The sequence below is a fragment of the Schistocerca serialis genome, chromosome 7 (assembly GCF_023864345.2).
Source record: "Schistocerca serialis cubense isolate TAMUIC-IGC-003099 chromosome 7, iqSchSeri2.2, whole genome shotgun sequence".
Classification (NCBI taxonomy): Eukaryota; Metazoa; Arthropoda; class Insecta; order Orthoptera; family Acrididae; genus Schistocerca; species Schistocerca serialis.
The window spans coordinates 393,811,229-393,831,775 of record NC_064644.1 but is presented as its reverse complement, the minus strand read 5'-3'; positions in this window follow the sequence as shown (position 1 = coordinate 393,831,775).

Sequence of the window (20,547 nt, the reverse complement as noted above, 5' to 3'; positions counted from 1 at the left end):
ACCTTGGGGAAGATCAGTTCGGATTCCGGAGAAATTTAGGAAAAACGAGGCAATACTAACCCTACGTCTTCTCATAGAAGATACGTTAAGGAAAGATAAACGTACGCCTATAGCATCTGTAGATTTATAGAAAGCCTTTGAGAATTCTAAAGATAGCAGGTGCAAAATGCAGGGAGCGAAAGGTTATTTACAATTTGTACAGAAACCAGATGGAAGTTGTAAGAGTCGAGGGTTACGAAAGGGAAGCTGTGGTTGAGAAGAGAATCAAATAGGATTGTAACCTATCCCCGATGTTATCCAATGAGTATGCTGAACGAGCAATAAAATAAACAAAAGAAAAATTTGCAGTAAGAATTAAAATCCAGGGAGAAGAAATAAAAACTTTGAGGTTTGCCGATGACATTGTAATTCAGTCAAAGACAGCAAAGAACTTAGAAGAGCAGTTGAATGGAATGGACAGTGTCTTCAAAGGAAGATATAAGATGAGCATCAACAAAAATGAAACGAGAATAATGGAATACAATCGAATTAAATCAGGTGATGCTGAGAGAATTAGATTAGGAAATGAGACGTTTAAAGTAGTAGATGAGTTTTTCTATTTCGGAAGCAAAAAAGCTGACGATGGTCGAAGTAGTGGGGATATAAAATGTTGAGTGGTAATGGCAAGAGAGGCGTTTGTGAAGAAGAGAAATTTGTTAACAACGGGTACAGATTCAAGTGTCAGGAAGCCCTTCCAGAAAGTATTTGCACAGAGTGTAGCCATGTATGGAGGTGAAACACGGATGATAAACAGTTTAGACAAGAAGAGAATAGAAGCTTTTGAGATGTGGTGCTACAGAAGACTGCTGAAGATTAGATGGGCAGATCATGTAACTACAGGTACTGAAGAGAATTGAGGAAAAGAGAAACTTCTGGAACATCCTGACTAGAAGAAGGGATCGGTTGCTAGGGCGTCAAGGAATCACCAATTTAGTACTGTAGGAAAGCGATGGGGGTAAAATCGTAGAGGGAGACCAAGAGATGAATACAGTAAGCAGATTCAGAAGGATGTAGTTTGCAGTAATCACCTCGGAGATAAAGAGGCTTGCACAGGATAGAGTAGCATGGAGAGACTCATCAAACCAGTCTTTGGTCTGAACACCACAACAACAACAACAATATTCCCCAACCTCTCTAATCTTATTTCAATGATGCCTGCGTGAATGAACGATGGTGACAAAATAAAGGGTACATTGTGTTCTCCAAACACAAGTGCCCTACTGTTTTCTATCAGAGTTTCGCAATAACTACGTCTCCTTTCCTTCAAGAATCACCATTTAAGTTGCATGAGTCACATCGGCTATACGGACCTGTTAGGGTCCTGGCGACGTGCTGTCATTTGTACCCGAGGATTGGTCGCAATAGCGTCTTGCATGAGATTTACTTTGTGATTTACATTTACATTTACATAGATACTCAGCAAGCCACCGTACGGCGCATGACAGAGGGTACCCAGTTCCAGGCGCACCAGATCGAAGATGGAACGCCCAGAGTCGGATCTGATGGGAGTGGACCACAGAGGGAACATCTAGAAGCGCAGCGAACTGAAAATGGAACGGCAACGCTCCAGCAGATCACAGTGAGCGGGAGAGGACCACAGGGGGAATGCCTGGTACCACAGACTGGATTCCAAACGCACCAGACCGAAGATGGAACACCCAGGAGCGAGTCTGGCGGGCGTGGACCGCAAAGAGAACACCCAGGACTGCAGCGGACGGAAAAGGGAACGGCAATGCTCCAGAGGATCACAGCGAGCGGGCGCGGACCGCAGAGGGAGCGCGTGGTGAAGGGGGAAGGTCACAGGCGTAAATACTGGACCAGGTCCACTCGAGGAGTAGTCTCAGGTCTTACCTGATGAAGGTAACGAGCTACGTTACCGAAATATCGTGCAAGTACGACGCTGATATCCGGCAGAACACCCGACAACCTAAGATGTTACAAAGGAGATCTCTTACAAACCACTCGTGCGACCGATTCTAGAATATTGCTCAAGTGTTTGGGAATCGTACTAGGTAGTACTAACAGGGGATATTGAACATGAAATACAGAGAAGCGGAGCACGAATGGTCACAGGTTTGTCTGATCCGTGGGAGAGTGTCACAGAGAAACAGAAGGAACTGAACTGGAAGACCCCTGAAGATAGACGTAAACTATCTCGAGAAAGTGTAGCAATAAAGTTTCAAAAACCGGCTTTACGTGATTGCTCTAGGAATATACTACAACCCCCTAAGTATCGTTCACATAGGATTGTGAGGATAAGATTAGAACAATTACTGCAAGCACAGAGACATTCAAACAACCATTCCTTCTGCACTCCATATTTGTACGGATGAGGAAGAAACCCTAATAACTGGTACAATGAGACGTACCCTCTGCCATGAACCTCACCGTGGTTTGCAAAGTATTGATGTAGACGGGCAAGGTTTCAGATACGAAGTAACTGAAACTTTAAGACAAATTTTCGGTGTAGTGGTGCTCGCAAGCTAAATAGGACAGTAAAACTCGCCAGGTATCTAGGAATAGAGCAGCACTTCGGAATAGGGGCAAATAAAATTCCACTGGAAATATTCCACATTCAAGTTCAGTGGTTTCCTAGCTCATGATAGTCATGCTTCCACAAGTGTCTAACTTGATAGGATTGGATCTTTTCCAAAAGCTGCATTTCACGATTAATGGTTCAGGCAACCACATCCAGGTCAGAGACGTGATTGTAATCTGTACACCAACGACTCTTTGCCTTGACCTGAGGCACCAGAGAGCATGAATGTGCCCTATCTCCATGACACCGAACCTTTTTGTGGTTTCAAGGTGGCTCATTCTAGTGGACGCCAACGCCGACTACCATTACGTCATCAGGATGAACAGGAGAACAACGTCCCAAAAGATCTAGGCATTGAAAGAATTTTCTCTGTGGAGAGGTCTCCTCCCGCCATCCGATGATGGGACTCATCCCAAATCGAAAGGGGTCGATGAACACTTCGTTCTGACATTCAAGGAACAAATGAAAAAGCTCGAGACTAGCTACGCACTGGAGGATGCTCTAGTAAGGTTTCTCTCTTCTTTCAGGGATGCCTCTCTGACGGCGATTATGCATGATCGTAAGATGAGGACTATCCCGTCCCTCATGCTTCCCCACCAACGGGACAAGACTGTCACCAACGGATTCGACAACACATAACGACGGTTCACAGTCGATGTGAAGGTCCATATGCCGAGGTTCAGTATGGAAAAAGGAATGGTTTGTAGTCTGGGCAGCGCAATGTCCGTCGTGCTGACAAGCCGGAAACACGTCCCTCATCTCTTACCATGCATCGGAAAGGTTCTTCTTTCCAGCAATCATAGCCCTCTTTCAGTTACAGGCGACAGCAATGCATCTTCCCTGGAGAGGGGAGGAGGAACTTCAAGACCACAACACCAATGCCGTCACCTGAGCCGATGTAAGCAGAGCACATCGACGTCAGCACATAGGCCAGAATGGGGTAGGTCTTCATCCACCAACAATGGTAGCAGGTAAAGAAGAATGGTCTTCATCTCTCTCTCTCTTCTCCTTGAGGTGGAAAGTATGACCGCTAGGTTTGGCGACTGCTGAAACATCCCGCCGAACCGAAGCTGCAGTGGATATAATGAAACTGTGCCAGGCCACCAAATTATCATGGACGTTTTCTGGGTGTATCAAAAATGGTTCAAATGGCTCTAAGCACTATGAGAACATCTGAGGTCATCAGTCTCCTAGACTTAGAACTACTTAAACCTAACTAACCTAAGGACATCACACACATCCATGCCCGAGGCAGGATTCGAACCAGCGACCGTAGCAGTCCCGCGGTGTGGGTGTATCAGTATAAGGCAAAGTAGTAAAGCAGAAGCGCGTGGATCCAGCAGCAGCAGCATAAAACGCGAAGACTCAGCCATTATCGGGCAAAGGGTTTTGGGACTGTCATGATGTGGGGCAAACTTGCTGGAGCATACTACCAAACTGTCCTGTGTAGGTTGCGTGCACTGTCAAGATGAATTGAGGCGAGAAAGGGTCTCTTGTACCACAACAAATCCATAGCTCATTCTGCACAGGTGACATTCACGCACGTTACTTTTACCTATCGAACCTGCTCTTATCCCCAAGATAATCCTGACATAATTCCCAGTGACTTCTTCGTTTTTCTTCAGATGAAAAAACTATAGCATAACAGGCATTTTCAAAATAACAACAAAATTATTTCAAGGTAGAAAGTTTCCTGGCCTGTAATCGAGAAGACACCGATATTATGAGCGTATAGCTGGGTCACATAACTACAGCACAGCACAGCAATGAACTCATTGTAGCCCTCACATAATTACACAAGTTCGTTAGTGTGGATGTGAGTGGACGTAAGCTTGTCTACTGTGTAGCTTAGGAACAGTTTCATCTGGACTGCGTGATTTCATTGTTTGAGGTACTGGTGACTGATAACTAACAGCAACGTTATTAAAATTTAGGTTCGATCAGCCAGATTTTGAATTTAGTTAAATTGCGCACGTAAGCTAATGCAAGTTCCTAAATGGTTCCTTTATAAAAGCCACAACCAGTTTCTATTCACATCCGTATTCAGTCAGAGATGGTGATTCGTCTCTAGTGATCACATTATCGATGGGGACCCTTATCTCGATTTCTTCGTTCACCTACCCACTCAGATTTGGCATTACGTCTATTGGACTTTAAATTGTAACAATTTTTACTGAAACAAACATTGTATGATATTCCATCACACACAGCGAGTGGCTGTAACAAATTGTACTGGGGGAATTGAGGTACGGAGGGCACTTGCAGAGTAAACCGCAGAATGACTGTCATGCGCACCAAGAATATGATTGCGAGAACTATTGATGGATAACAAATAAGTTGGTGAGCTCAAGGGAGCACCTATAAAAGGCTTGACCGAACAAATGTCAAGAGACAACGCCTCCTGTTGCACAGATGTCAACGACTGTTATTAAATATTCTCCTTTTACTATCTGGCTCACAACATGATATCAGTCAACTGACATATACTTTTAGCAAAGAGCCGAATAAATTATTTTTGCAGTTGAGCACCAGCTGAATAACATCGTTCATATTACGTCTTCTGATATTATTCCTGATTCATCATATCATCCTGTCCAATATAAAATTGCGTACCTTCTATATGTAATAAACAGACTTATTAAACTGCCACTACATGCTGATGAAGTAGAAAAGGGAGTTAACTGGTTGCAAAATATAGCCTACAATATCGGTTCTCACAGGATGGTATATCACACGAATCCTGAAAGATCAGACCCTGCAAATATGACTCATTTATTATTAAAATAGCTGTTACCCACAGCTGTGTTTGCATATCAGTAATTATCCTGAAAGATCAGACATTGCAAATATGATTCATTTATTATTAAAATAGCTGTTACCCACAGCTGTGTTTGCATATCAGTAATTATGTTATGATGACTGATGGCGAATGTGTAAGCTGTTTTTTATGGAATAACGTCAGCTGGCCTCACATTATTTGCCTCCCAACCCCACCCCCAACTGCCCAATGCACAATGCATGACTGGCAGCACGGGCAATGTCACTGCCATGGGGAGTGTGCAGAGGGGTGTAATGCATTGTGCTGTTGAAGTAGCTATACATCATGCAGACTAAGTAACATACGCATTTATATTGCTAGTATGGACGCATGGATTAATCAGGCTGAGAATTGCATAAGCATTGCAGTCATTACGTTGAATCGCATTATGTAGAGCATATCAACCAATAAAAACATCTACACCAAAATGATACAGTTCAGATGTCTGAGAACTTTTTCAAAGTGTAAATATGACCCACTAAATCGCGTTATATGCTTCAAAGTAATAATTATCTTGTACTGCATACATTCTAAATTAGCCTATGTTCTTCTTCAGGATTCAAGCTATCCATGTGCCGGATTTCATCGAAATCGATTCAACGGTTTAGTCGTGAAAACCTAACAATAATATTGGTGTGGACTACAATACCCAGCAACATTTTAATTTCTCTCTGTAATTGGCAGGAACACCGCTAATCTTTCTGTTTTCGGGTGTGCCGATAACGAAAATGTAGACAAAAATACATGATAATATCTCTTTTTGAAGTTATGATAACATTGCGTCATTGTCTGCATAAACTTATGTATGTATGTACCATTGAGTTATTCCTCAGAGGAAGGTCACTAAAGGCGTAACCACTTTGCCTGGCGTTTATAGTTTTATGCTTGTGTTTCCCTGATTAGTGTCCAACAGTAACCGGCTAACACTGATGCACTCAACTTTCTCAGATATCTCATTTCCATGGTTTTGGAATTTGCTGGTGGAAGCGTTCTCCGCGCTCATCGGTTACAACACCACAGCTCTCAGGGAAGGAGTCCAAGTGGAAACCTAAGAAATGTGACTTTAAGGACATGTTGCGCCCCAGTGTTTTGTAGCAGTGTGGAAGAATTGTCACAAGATCCTTATAGTTTTCTGTCGTCTCATTTCCTAAAAATTTAGTTGACACTTGAACAAAGGCAGCCCAAGCTAACGTTTCATCGCCTATCAGGATGGTGTTAAAATGATCTTTGTACAGTTTGGGTGTCTATGGACCCACGAAAATCCCTCACCAAAACGTGGATATTTCTCGTGTAAATAGAGAACTGCTTCCGCAGTTTTGTCCATGGACTGAAGAGCAGGGAGGATTATGTTATTATATTCGACAAGTGCATCGTGCATAACATAGTGAGATCGTGATTCAAGTGGTTGATGCTTAGGCCAATCTTCCTTTCGATAATAAAGTGGTTTGGCGTGACTATCCAAGAAGCACAGGAAACAACAATATTTGGTGTAGCCGCGTTGTAGCCCAAGTGATATGCCTATATGAGTTTCAGATCGCTGGAAATTCGCCATTGAAACTCGTCATAGTTCAATCGCTACGACAATTGTTTCGTATTATCTACATCTACATCTATACTCCGCGAGCCACCTTACGGTGTGTGGCGGAGGGTACTTATTGTACCACTATCTGATCCCCCCTTCCCTGTTCCATTCACGAATTGTGCGTGGGAAGAACGACTGCTTGTAAGTCTCCGTATTTGCTCTAATTTCTCGGATCTTTTCGTTGTGATCATTACGCGAGATATATGTGGGCGGTAGTAATATGTTGCCCATCTCTTCCCGGAATGTGCTCTCTCGTAATTTCGATAATAAACCTCTCCGTATTGCGTAACGCCTTTCTTGAAGTGTCCGCCACTGGAGCTTGTTCAGCATCTCCGTAACGCTCTCGCGCTGACTAAATGTCCCCATGACGAATCGCGCTGCTTTTCGCTGGATCATGTCTATCTCTTCTATTAATCCAACCTGGTAAGGGTCCCATACTGATGAGCAATACTCAAGAATCGGACGAACAAGCGTTTTGTAAGCTACTTCTTTCGTCGATGAGTCACATTTTCTTAGAATTCTTCCTATGAATCTCAACCTGGCGCCTGCTTTTCCCACTATTTGTTTTATGTGATCATTCCACTTCAGATCGCTCCGGATAGTAACTCCTAAGTATTTTACGGTCGTTACCGCTTCCAATGATTTACCACCTATGGCATAATCGTACTGGAATGGATTTCTGCCCCTATGTATGCGCATTATATTACATTTATCTACGTTTAGGGAAAGCTGCCAGCTGTCGCACCATGCATTAATCCTCTGCAGGTCCTCCTGGAGTACGTACGAGTCTTCTGATGTTGCTACTTTCTTGTAGACAACCGTGTCATCTGCAAATAGCCTCACGGAGCTACCGATGTTGCCAACTAAGTCATTTATGTATATTGTAAACAATAAAGGTCCTATCACGCTTCCCTGCGGTACTCCCGAAATTACCTCTACATCTGCAGATTTTGAACCGTTAAGAATGACATGTTGTGTTCTTTCTTCTAGGAAATCCTGAATCCAATCACAAACCTGGTCCGATATTCCGTAAGCTCGTATTTTTTTCACTAAACGTAAGTGCGGAACCGTATCAAATGCCTTCCTGAAGTCCAGGAATACGGCATCAATTTGCTCGCCAGTGTCTACGGCACTGTGAATTTCTTGGGCAAATAGGGCGAGCTGAGTTTCACATGATCTCTGTTTGCGGAATCCATGTTGGTTATGATGAAGGAGATTTGTATTATCTAAGAACGTCATAATACGAGAACACAAAACATGTTCCATTATTCTACAACAGATTGACGTAAGCGAAATAGGCCTATAATTATTCGCATCTGATTTATGACCCTTCTTGAAAATGGGAACGACCTGCGCTTTCTTCCAGTCGCTAGGTACTTTACGTTCTTCCAGCGATCTACGATAAATTGCTGATAGAAAGGGGGCAAGTTCTTTAGCATAATCACTGTAGAATCTTAAGGGTATCTCGTCTGGTCCGGATGCTTTTCCGCTACTAAGTGATAGCAGTTGTTTTTCAATTCCGATATCGTTTATTTCAATATTTTCCATTTTGGCGTCCGTGCGACAGCTGAAGTCAGGGACCGTGTTACGATTTTCCGCAGTGAAACAGTTTCGGAACACTGAATTCAGTATTTCTGCCTTTCTTCGGTCGTCCTCTGTTTCGGTGCCATCGTGGTCAACGAGTGACTGAATAGGGGATTTAGATCCGCTTACCGATTTTACATATGACCAAAACTTTTTAGGATTCTTGTTTAGATTGTTTGCCAATGTTTTATGTTCGAATTCGTTGAATGCTTCTCTCATTGCTCTCTTTACGCTCTTTTTCGCTTCGTTCAGCTTTTCCTTATCAGCTATGATTCGACTACTCTTAAACCTATGATGAAGCTTTCTTTGTTTCCGTAGTACCTTTCGTACATGATTGTTATACCACGGTGGATCTTTCCCCTCGCTTTGGACCTTAGTCGGTACGAACTTATCTAAGGCGTACTGGACGATGTTTCTGAATTTTTTCCATTTTTGTTCCACATCCTCTTCCTCAGAAATGAACGTTTGATGGTGGTCACTCAGATATTCTGCGATTTGTGCCCTATCACTCTTGTTAAGCAAATATATTTTCCTTCCTTTCTTGGCATTTCTTATTACACTTGTAGTCATTGATGCAACCACTGACTTATGATCACTGATACCCTCTTCTACATTCACGGAGTCGAAAAGTTCCGGTCTATTTGTTGCTATGAGGTCTAAAACGTTAGCTTCACGAGTTGGTTCTCTAACTATCTGCTCGAAGTAATTCTCGGACAAGGCAGTCAGGATAATGTCACAAGAGTCTCTGTCCCTGGCTCCAGTTCTGATTGTGTGACTATCCCATTCTATACCTGGTAGATTGAAGTCTCCCCCTATTACAATAGTATGATCACGAAACTTCTTCACGACGTTCTGCAGGTTCTCTCTGAGGCGCTCAGCTACTACGGTTGCTGATGCAGGTGGTCTATAGAAGCATCCGACTATCATATCTGACCCACCTTTGATACTTAACCCAGATTATTTCACATTCGCATTCGCTAATAACTTCACTGGATATTATTGAATTCTTTGCTGCTATAAATACTCCTCCACCATTGGCGTTTATCCTATCCTTGCGGTATATATTCCATTCTGTGTCTAGGATTTCGTTACTGTTCACTTCCGGTTTTAACCAACTTTCCGTTCCTAATACTATATGCGCACTATTTCCTTCAATAAGAGATACTAATTCAGGAACCTTGCCCTGGATACTCCTGCAGTTTACCAATATTACGTTGACTTTTCCTGTTTTTGGTCTCTGAGGACGGACGTTCTTTATCAACGATGATAATGTCCTCTCTGGTAAGCCGTCAGGTATTTTATCGTTTCGCCCAAGGGGGGGTCCCTCTAACCTAAAAAACCCCCGTGTGCACGCCACACGTACTCTGCTACCCTAGTAGCTGCTTCCGGTGTGTAGTGCACGCCTGACCTGTCTAGGGGGGCCCTACAGTTCTCCACCCAATAACGGAGGTCGATGAATTTGCAACCATTATAGTCGCAGAGTCGTCTGAGCCTCTGGTTTAGACCCTCCACACGGCTCCAAACCAGAGGACCGCGATCGACTCTGGGCACTATGCTGCAGATATTAAGCTCAGCTTGCACTCCGCGTGCGATGCTGGTTGTCTTCACCAAATCAGCCAGCCGCCGGAAGGAACCAAGGATGGCCTCAGAACCCAAGCGGCAGGCGTCATTCGTTCCGACATGTGCTACTATCTGCAGCCGGTCACACCCAGTGCGTTCAATAGCTGCCGGAAGGGCCTCCTCCACATTACGGACGAGACCCCCCGGCAAGCACACCGAGTGCACACTGGCATTCTTCCTCGACCTACCCGCTATTTTCCTAAGGGGCTCCATAACCCGCCTAACGTTGGAGCTCCCTATAACTAATAGGCCCGCCCTCTGTGACTGTCGGGACCTTGCCGGAGAATCGGCCACTGGCCCAACAGGCGAGGCATCCTGTGGTGGCTCGGAAACGATGTCATCACCACTAGGAAGCACCCCGTACCTGTTGGAAAGGGGTAAGGCAGCTGCCACGCGGCCAGATCCCACCTTCGCCTTTCGGCCAGGCACGCGCGAGCCCACCACTGTCCGCCATTCACCCTGGAGTAATGGCTGACCGGTAAGATGCTCACTGCCGGAAGACGCAGCGACATCAGGGGTTCCATGTGATTCCAAGGCCACCGAAGTAGGCATAGGTCTCACCACAGTTGCCCCAACGCCACTACGAGCCGACGCCTGCACCTCGAGCTCGATGAGCCTAACAGACAAAGCCTCCACCTGCCCCCGAAGAGTGGCCAATTCTCCTTGCGTCCGCTCACAACAACCACAGTCCCTACACATGACTATGTTTACCCTACTCTATACGGTGACAAATTCCCAAGATAATCTTCTGATGAGCTACTCTGATAATCAAGAAACACTCACTGAAATACGAGACGCGAAAACTACGCTAGGTTTTCCCAGAAAAACTATTTAAAAGCTAAGCGCAGCAAATAAGTACAAAAACGCTTTATACAAACAGTACTCGCTGCTGCTGGTGCTCTCGCTCTGGCTGTCACAAGACAACTGCTGATTCAAGTGACTAGTGGCTAACGGCCGCGAAACAAACAAAAGACGGTTTTAGGGCGCTTTCTGTTCTAAACGATCAAGAAAACACTAAGAAATCTAACACGAAAACTACGTAAAGTTTTATCAAGAACTGTTAGTTACTATGCAGAGCAGATAAACACAAATAGAATCCCTTCCTTAGTGGAAGGTCGTAAACAAAACGCAAAATAAATGCGTAAGGTGCTCACCCAATCGTAATCGTTGGTAACACATTGCCATTATGTAGTAGCACACACCTGAGACTTATTTTGCAGGAGTCGATAAACATAGCTGTTGGTAAAGTGTTCAGTATGTGAGGTTGTGGTCAAAGAAACTCTTCCCTTCCTGGTGTTTCGTCCAGGACTGTGCTTGACATCCTCAAAGGCGCTCCTCCGCTGAGTCTTTCCGACTGACCGGTCGGACGTCCGAGAGCGACATGTATACTGTCGGAAAGAGGGCGTGGTCAAACTAACACGTGATGAGCAGAGATAATCCTTGTTAAAGATAAATCTTAACTATCGATTGCCCTCTTGTCAATGATAAAATTGTCTAACAATTCTGGAGGGCTACTTTCCATACGTTGCTAAGCTGCATTGCCTCCTGTTTCGTATTAAAATTATCCTGATGGTTATAAATTTCATTGGCTTCTCTACATAGTCATGGATAATAATCTGACGTTGTAGGTAAAATTTCTGTTTGAGAAAACTGCACTTCATAGTGTCTTGACTGAAGAGGAGGCAATGAAACTTAGCAACATATGGACGGTAGCTCACCAGAATTGCTAAACAATTTTATCTTTGACAAGACGACAATCGATAGTTAAGTTTTATCTTTGACAAGTTTTATCCCTGCTTATCACGAGTTACTTCGACCACGCCCCCTTTCCTACAGTATATACGTCGCTCTCGGACGTCCGACCGGTCAGTCGGCAAGACTCAGCGGATGAGGATGTCCAGCGCAGTCCTGGACGAAATGTCATGAACAGAAGAGTTTCTTGGACCACGACTTCACATCTCGATAGGTGTACAAGCAGCTATGTCATCCGGTCGTGAAAGCCTTCATTCTATGATCAGTCGATAAACAACCTCCACTAATCACTTTTACAATTCGTTTCCATAGCTGCCATTAGTCCCTGTATATCGCTACGAAATACCAAGTTCTTTCCACTTTCAAAAAATGGAAGAAGTAGCATACGGCGGATACGGAACGCAGTCACATTGACGGGTTAATCAATAAATTCCACTGTTATAGTCTTAACGCCAACAGTCCAGCTTTACCGACCAGCAATTTCAGATCTCTCACTAGGTCATTAAGTTTACACTGTGTTATTTCGTGAATCTCTGTACTTTCATTGTTACAAACAATATCTGGTTTTTTCGAAGAACCTGATTTTGAAGGTGATGGTGCTGTAGTAGTATCACTACCGTCGTCATTACTATCACAGTCAGGTGGGACAGCAGCAGGCAGTCCATTTCGCTCGGACTACGGTATCTTTGGATACGTCAAGGAAAACTTTTTCTTTAAATACATGAAGATGGTATCTGTTCTTTCAGGCATGTCCGATCCACAAACAGTGCCCGAACTCCTAAGGGAATCGGCAGTAAAGCCACGAGTTATGAGTATAATGGGCAGGGGCACAATGAATATAGTGCGGGACAATAAGTTGCGAATGTGAGTCTCACGAGAGGCGTGCCAGAGATAAGTTCCTGCAGTCGTACTATCCTCTGTGTCCCCGCGGGCGCAGCTGGATTAGCCGGCACGGTAGCTCAGCGTATTAGGTCACAGAGTTTAGCTACACTCTGTAATAAAAAAACTCAGTGACCGGATCAACAAAAAACCTGAACAGGTGTCATCGGACGTCCGCCACGAACATAGTCATCGAAAAATATAGTACAAAAGGAGATTAAAAAAAAAAAAAAAAGATGGATAGAGCGTCTGCCATGTAAGCACAGTGCCCGGACGGGGCACAGATTTTCAACTGTCTCATTGACTTATATCAACACCTGTATGCATCAAGGGTATTCATTTCGTTGTAATTTCAAACTTTTTCTTCTTAAAAATGCCGTGTGCTAATGGAGTTATCATACAGAAGTAACAAACATTCAAAAGGTTTGATGGTTTTCGCCAGATCATAGTTGTAGCAAAGCCCTTGGAAGGTATTTTGTGAGTAAATCACGTGTGATGAGTCGAGACACAAAATCACAAGATATGCAACATACATGAGGAGTCCAGGGCTTGTCATGGTCCCCTATTTCACAGCCAAAGTAGAGGCTGTACGCCTTCGTAATATATGGCGTTACTGGTCTCCTTTGCGATTTCCACGTAGCCTGTCCGAATATGTAGCAAAACTTGTCAGCACTGTTTACACATTTGCGAGGCAAACTGAATCACAAGAATTACAATGACCACACGCACTAACCAGACTTCAGTAACACATTTTTCCAGCACAAGAGCAGAATACCGCTTGTAACAGGCTGAAACTGCTCTTAAATGAAACATGTTCTAGCGCTTTCCCTTATTGCTACGAGCCCGGGCTGAAAATAGCGACAAAATACATAAAACTATTTGTATCTGAAATTTCATCACCCTGCCTACCATCAGCGGGATTTCGAAGCCTAAACGGGAAGGTAATGACAATGAATGCTGATAAAAAATAAACATAATTAAATGCGTCGTCATTTGACTTGGAAACGAGAGGTAATTTAAGTTTTTCATTTTCATTCTCAGGTGGTTGATATACTGTAGTTAACAAACATTTATTTCATCACATTTACATTTCAGCTGTTGGCTAGTGTTATTGAATAATTACAGAGTACAACAAGACAGACCACTATAACTTTGACAGAGGTGCGTAAATGGATATTGGCAGAAACAATAATGTATTTCTATTTTGAGAGGCACACACACACACACACACACACACACACACACACACACACACACACACACGAACAGAAATGGTTCAAATGGCTCTGAGCACTATGGAACTTGACATCTTAGGTCATCAGTCCCCTAGAACTTAGAACTACTTAAACCTAACTAACCTAAGGACATCACACACATCCATGCCCGAGGCAGGATTCGAACCTGCGACCGTAGCAGTCCCGCGGTTCCGGACTGCAGCGCCTAGAACCGCACGGCCACCGCAGCCGGCCACACGAACAGAGAGGGGGAGAGTTATGTGCTTACAAAGTCAGTTGTTATGGTTTAGTGGTAATGGCCACCGTGCTATTTTCTACGTGATTCGTCATAGCTTTTTTTGCAGGTGTCTGTCTTTGTTTTAATCTCACTGATTATTTACAATTATATCTGATGCAGTATCCCCGCCTCTGCCGTTTTTGTGGGTTTACTTAACGTTCAATTTTTTCCTATCAGCACAGTTTTAATAACTGTGTGTACTCGGGAAACGATTTACTCACCTCTCACTTTTACAGACACGTTGACTTGTCGGCTAATGGGTTGTTACACCCTACAAAATATCGCCACTGTGGACCGCGCGTTTTCTCTGTCTCCCACGATACTAGGTCAAGCCTTTCTGCACAGGAAAGTGTGCTACATTATATATTCTATTTTTAAGACCCCACAGACAATAAATTAATTGTATTCGCAGTTGCGGCTATGGACTACCACCAGTTTCGTAATGGAATGAAGACAATGAAAATTTGTGCCTGACCGAGACTCGAACCCGTATTTCCAGCTTACGATGGCCGGTCGCCTTATCGTTTGGCTATCCGAGCAGGATCTACAGCTAGAACCAAACTTCCATATGTCGTGCACGATGTGTTTACATTCTGTACTCTTACATCCATTTTGTATATTCCCGTACAAGGGAGGCATTTTACTTGAAAATCGCTTGCCCGCTGTTGGTGGATAAATAAGATATTGCAGTGCGTGTGTTATTTAAAATACGATGTCAAGTCCCTTCGGATATGCATATATGTCCGAAGGAACAGGCACCTTGGTGACTAGAGCCGTTATGAAATACAACAAATATATTAGCAGTTGCGAATATGGGCAACAATCCAGTAGCAAGCTACTTTCAACTAAAATGTCTCCTCTCTATGGTGAATATACAGACTGGATGTACGAGTATGGGTGGAAGACATATAGTGCACGATATACGGAAATTTGGATGTGGTTCTGTTGTCGTGCTCGGATAGCCGAAGGGCAGTCAGCTTTAGGCACGCTAGCGGCACGTCTTGTTTACGTCCTCGCCGAGCAGCTCGGCAGGCGGAGTTGTTTACGTGATACTGCCGCCTTAGCGCGCTAGACTTCCTTCGAAAGCGAATGGCTCGTGCCCACAGAAAATCTACACTGAAGATCAGCTTTTCACCTGAATATGCCCGACCAAAATCACTTGAAATCGAACAGTTTATCAGAGAAGAAGTCAAGATTGATCGCAACGATCTTGTCGGCATCCACATGTCTATAGCGAGCAGTGTGGTATATGTGAAACTGATTAACGAATAGCCGGCCGGTGTGGCCGAGCGGTTCTAGGCGCTACAGTCTGGAACCGCGCGACTGTTAAGGGAATCCTGCCTCGGGTATGGATGTGTGTAATGTCCTTAGATTAGTTAGGTTTAAATAGTTCTAGGGGACTGATGACTTCAGAAGTTAAGTCCCATAGTGCTCCGAGCCATAGAACATTAACGAATAAATGTGTGACAAAGTTCTAAGTGCAACTCGAAGTGGTCTGAAGTTCCCTCACTCTGATGGACACATCGGTGACGTAACTGTCTAACATGCGAGACTTGGACTGCGGCGATCCGTGTATTGGAATTCCCTTTCGAGGTGCTCTGAGAGGTAGTGATATCTCTGCATTCAGCGCATATGGAAAGGTGATTAGTCATGGAGCTGAAAAGTAGGTTCAGTCCACCACATTCCCGGTTCTCAATGGTGTACGACAGAGCCGCACTGAGCTAACCATACATGTGCCGTCCTACTTATACAGGGTGGTCCATTGATCGTGACCGAGCCAAGTATATCACGAAATAAGCGTCAAACGAAAAAACTACAAAGAACGAAACTTGTCTAGCTTGAAGGGGAAAACCAGATGGCGCTATGGTTGGCCCGCTAGATGGCACTGCCATAGGTCAAACGGATATCAACTGCGTTTTTTTTTTAAATAGGAATCCCCATTTTTATTACATATTCGCGTAGTACGTAAAGAAATATCAATGTTTTAGTTCGAGCACTTTTTTCGCTTTGTGATAGATGGCGCTGTAATAGTCACAAACATATGGCTCACAGTTTTAGACGAACAGTTGGTAACAGGCAGGTTTTTTAAAATAAAAATACAGCACGTAAGTACGTTCGAACATTTCATTTCGGTGGTTCCAGTAGGATGCATATACCTTTGTGAACATATCATTTCTGAGAACGAATGCTGTTACAGCATGATTACCTGTAAATACCACATTAAAGCAATAAATGCTCAAAATGATGTTCGTCAACCTCAATGCATTTGGCAACATGTGTAATGACATTCCTCTCAACAGCGAGCAGTTCGCCTTCCGTAATGTTCGCACATGCATTGACAACGCGCTGACGCATTTCAGGCGTTGTCGGTGGATCACGACAGCAAATATCCTTCAACTTTCCCCACAGAAAGAAATCAGGAGACGTCAGATCCGTGGAAATGCGGGCCATGCTTCGACGACCAATCCACTTGTCATGAAATATGATATTCAACACCGCTTCAACCGCACGCGAGCTATGTGCCGGACATCCATCATGTTGGAGGTATATCGCCATTCTGTCATTCAGTGAAACATTTTGTAGTAACATCGGTAGAACATTACGTAGGAAATCAGCATACATTGCACCATTTAGATTTCCATCGATAAAATGGGAGCCAATTATCCTTCCTTCCATAATGCCGCACCATACATTAACCCGTCAAGGTCACTGATGTTCCACTTGTAGCATCCATCGTGGATTTTCCGTTGCCCAATAGTGCATATTATGCCGGTTTACGTTACCGCTGTTGCTGAATGACGCTTAGTCGCTAAATAGAACGCGTGCAAAACATCTTCATCGTCCCGTAATTTCTCTTGTGCCTAGTGGCAGAACTGTACACGACGTTCAGAGTCGCCGCCATGCAATTCCTGGTGCATAGAAATATGGTATGGATTCAATCGATGTTGATGTAGCATTCTCAACACCGACGTTTTTGAGGTTCCCGCTTCTCGCGAAATTTGTCTGCTACTGATGTGCGGATTAGCCGCGACAGCAGCTAAAATACCTACCTGGGCATCATCATTTGTTGCAGGTCGTGGTTGAGGTTTCACATGCGGCTGAACACTCCCTGTTTCCTTAAACAACGTGACTATCCGGCGAACGGTCCGGACGCTTGGGTGATGTCGTCCAGGATACCGAGCAGCATACATAGCACACTCCCGTTGGGCATTTTGATCACAATAGTCATACATCAACACCATATCGGCCTTTTCCGCAATTTGTAAACGGTCCATTTTAACACGGGTAATGTATCACGAAGCAAATACCGTCGGCACTGGCGGAATGTTACGTGATACCACGTACTTACACGTTTGTGGCTATTACAGCGCCATCTATCACAAAGCGAAAAAAGTGGTCCAACTAAAACATTCATATTTCCTTACGTACTACACGAATATGTAATAAAAGATGGGATTCTTATTTAGAAAAACGCAGTTTATATCCGTTTGACCTTTAGCAGCGCCATCTAGCGGGCCAACCATAGCGTCACCTGATTTCTGCCTTCAAGCTAGACGAGTTTCGTTCTTTGTAATTTTTTTCGTTTGATGCTTATTTCGTGAGATATTTGGCCCGGTCACTATCAATGGACCACCCTGTATATTGCTAGCAGCCATGCAATTGTAATTAATGATGGCCTGCGGAAGACGTGCTCGGGATGTGGAAAACGACACCTACGTTCCAGCCGTCTACAACGCAGAATCATACAGTTACTGTCTGGGGACTTGCAGGCCACGACCGGTCCGACGACGCTCCTGCTGACGTTTGTCGTAGTTCTACGTGACGACTCCCGAACGCGATCCCTATTAGCTCCTACTACTGACACATCGTCGTCTCCGGTGATGACTCAGGCTCTCTTACCTCCTCCTCCCGTCATGTGCAGCAGTGAGCAATCCCTAGCGCAGGGGATAGTTCTTGACCCCATGGTTGTGCCTACCGATTCTTTTGTCCCTGACCATCCGGATCCCAAGGTCTCTTCGGACACTGAAGATCGCGTGCACAAGCAACAGTCGCCGAAGAGACGTCGGAAACGGGGGATCTCTGCATCTGACACCTGCAGGGTGCAATCTCACGACGATGAGGATCACAACTCTCACATGTTCCCCCGATGGACGATTCCGTGCTGGAAGTACCAACCTGCACCCGTCAGAGGTTCAGTCATCTTCGCATGCACCAGATGCTGTACCTATGGACGTTGAACAGCAGTTGACCCAGCACCACTCTTGCACCCCCGACGTGACGCTGCCTTCGGACTACATCTACATCTACATCTACATTTATACTCCGCAAGCCACCCAACGGTGTGTGGCGGAGGGCACTTTACGTGCCACTGTCATTACCTCCCTTTCCTGTTCCAGTCGCGTGTGATTCACGGGAAGAACGACTGTCTGAAAGCCTCCGTGCGCGCTCTAATCTCACTAATTTTACATTCGTGATCTCCTCGGGAGGTATAAGAAGGGGGAAGCAATATATTCGATACCTCATCCAGAAACGCACCGTCTCGAAACCTGGCGAGCAAGCTACACCGCGATGCAGAGAGCCTCTCTTGCAGAGTCTGCCACTTGAGTTTATTAAACATCTCCGTAACGCTATCACGGTTACCAAATAACCCTGTGACGAAACGCTCCGCTCTTCTTTGGATCTTCTCTATCTCCTCCGTCAAACCGATCTGGTACGGATCCCACACTGATGAGCAATACTCAAGTATAGGTCGAACGAGTGTTTTGTAAGCCACCTCCTTTGTTGATGGACTACATTTTCTAAACACTCTCCCAATGAATCTCAATCTGGTACCCGCCTTACCAACAATTAATTTTATATGATCATTCCACTTGAAATCGTTCCGCACGCATACTCCCAGATATTTTACAGAAGTAACTGCTACCGGTGTTTGTTCCGCTATCATATTATCATACAATAAAGGATCCTTCTTTCTATATATTCGCAATACATTAAATTTGTCTATGTTAAGGGACAGTGGCCACTCCCTGCACCAAGTGCCTATCCACTGCAGATCTTCCTGCATTTCGCTACAATTTTCTAATGCTGCAACTTCTCTGTATACTACAGCATCATCCGCGAAAAGCCGCATGGAACTTCCGACACTATCTACTAGGTCATTTATATATATTGTGAAAAGCAATGGTCCCATAACACTCCCCTGTGGCACGCCAGAGGTTACTTCAACGTCTGTAGACGTCTCTCCATTGATAACAACATGCTGTGTTCTGTTTGCTAAAACTCTTCAATCCAGCCACACAGCTGGTCTGATATTCCGTAGGCTCTTACTTTGTTTATCAGGCGACAGTGCGGAACTGTATCGAATGCCTTCCGGAAGTCGAGAAAAATAGGATCTACCTGGGAGCCTGTATCTAATATTTTCTGGGTCTCATGAACAAATAAAGCGAGTTGGGTCTCACACGATCGCTGTTTCCGGAATCCATGTTGATTCCTACATAGTAGATTCTTGGTTTCCAAAAACGACATGATACTCGAGCAAAAAACGTGTTCTAAAAGTCTACAACAGATCGACGTCAGAGATATAGGTCTATAGTTTTGCGCATCTGCTCGACGACCCTTCTTGAAGACTGGGGCTACCTGTGCTCTTTTCCAATCATTTGGAACCCTCCGTTCCTCTAGAGACTTGCGGTACACGGCTGTTAGAAGGGGGGCAAGTTCTTTCGCGTACTCTGTGTAGAATCGAATTGGTATCCCGTCAGGTCCACTGGACTTTCCTCTATTGAGTGATTCCAGTTGCTTTTCTATTCCTTGGACACTTATTTCGATGTCAGCCATTTTTTCGTTTGTGCGAGGATTTAGAGAAGGAACTGCAGTGCGGTCTTCCTCTGTGAAACAGCTTTGGAAAAAGGTGTTTAGTATTTCAGCTTTACGCGTGTCATCCTCTGTTTCAATGCCATCATCATCCCGGAGTGTCTGGATATGCTGTTTCGAGCCACTTACTGATTTAACGTAAGACCAGAACTTCCTAGGATTCTCTGTCAAGTCGGTACATAGAATTTTACTTTCGAATTCAATGAACGCTTCACGCATAGCCCTCCTTACGCTAACTTTGACATCGCTTAGCTTCTGTTTGTCTGAGAGGTTTTGGCTGCGTTTAAACTTGGAGTGAAGCTCTCTTTGCTTTCGCAGTAGTTTCCTAACTTTGTTGTCGTACCACGGTGG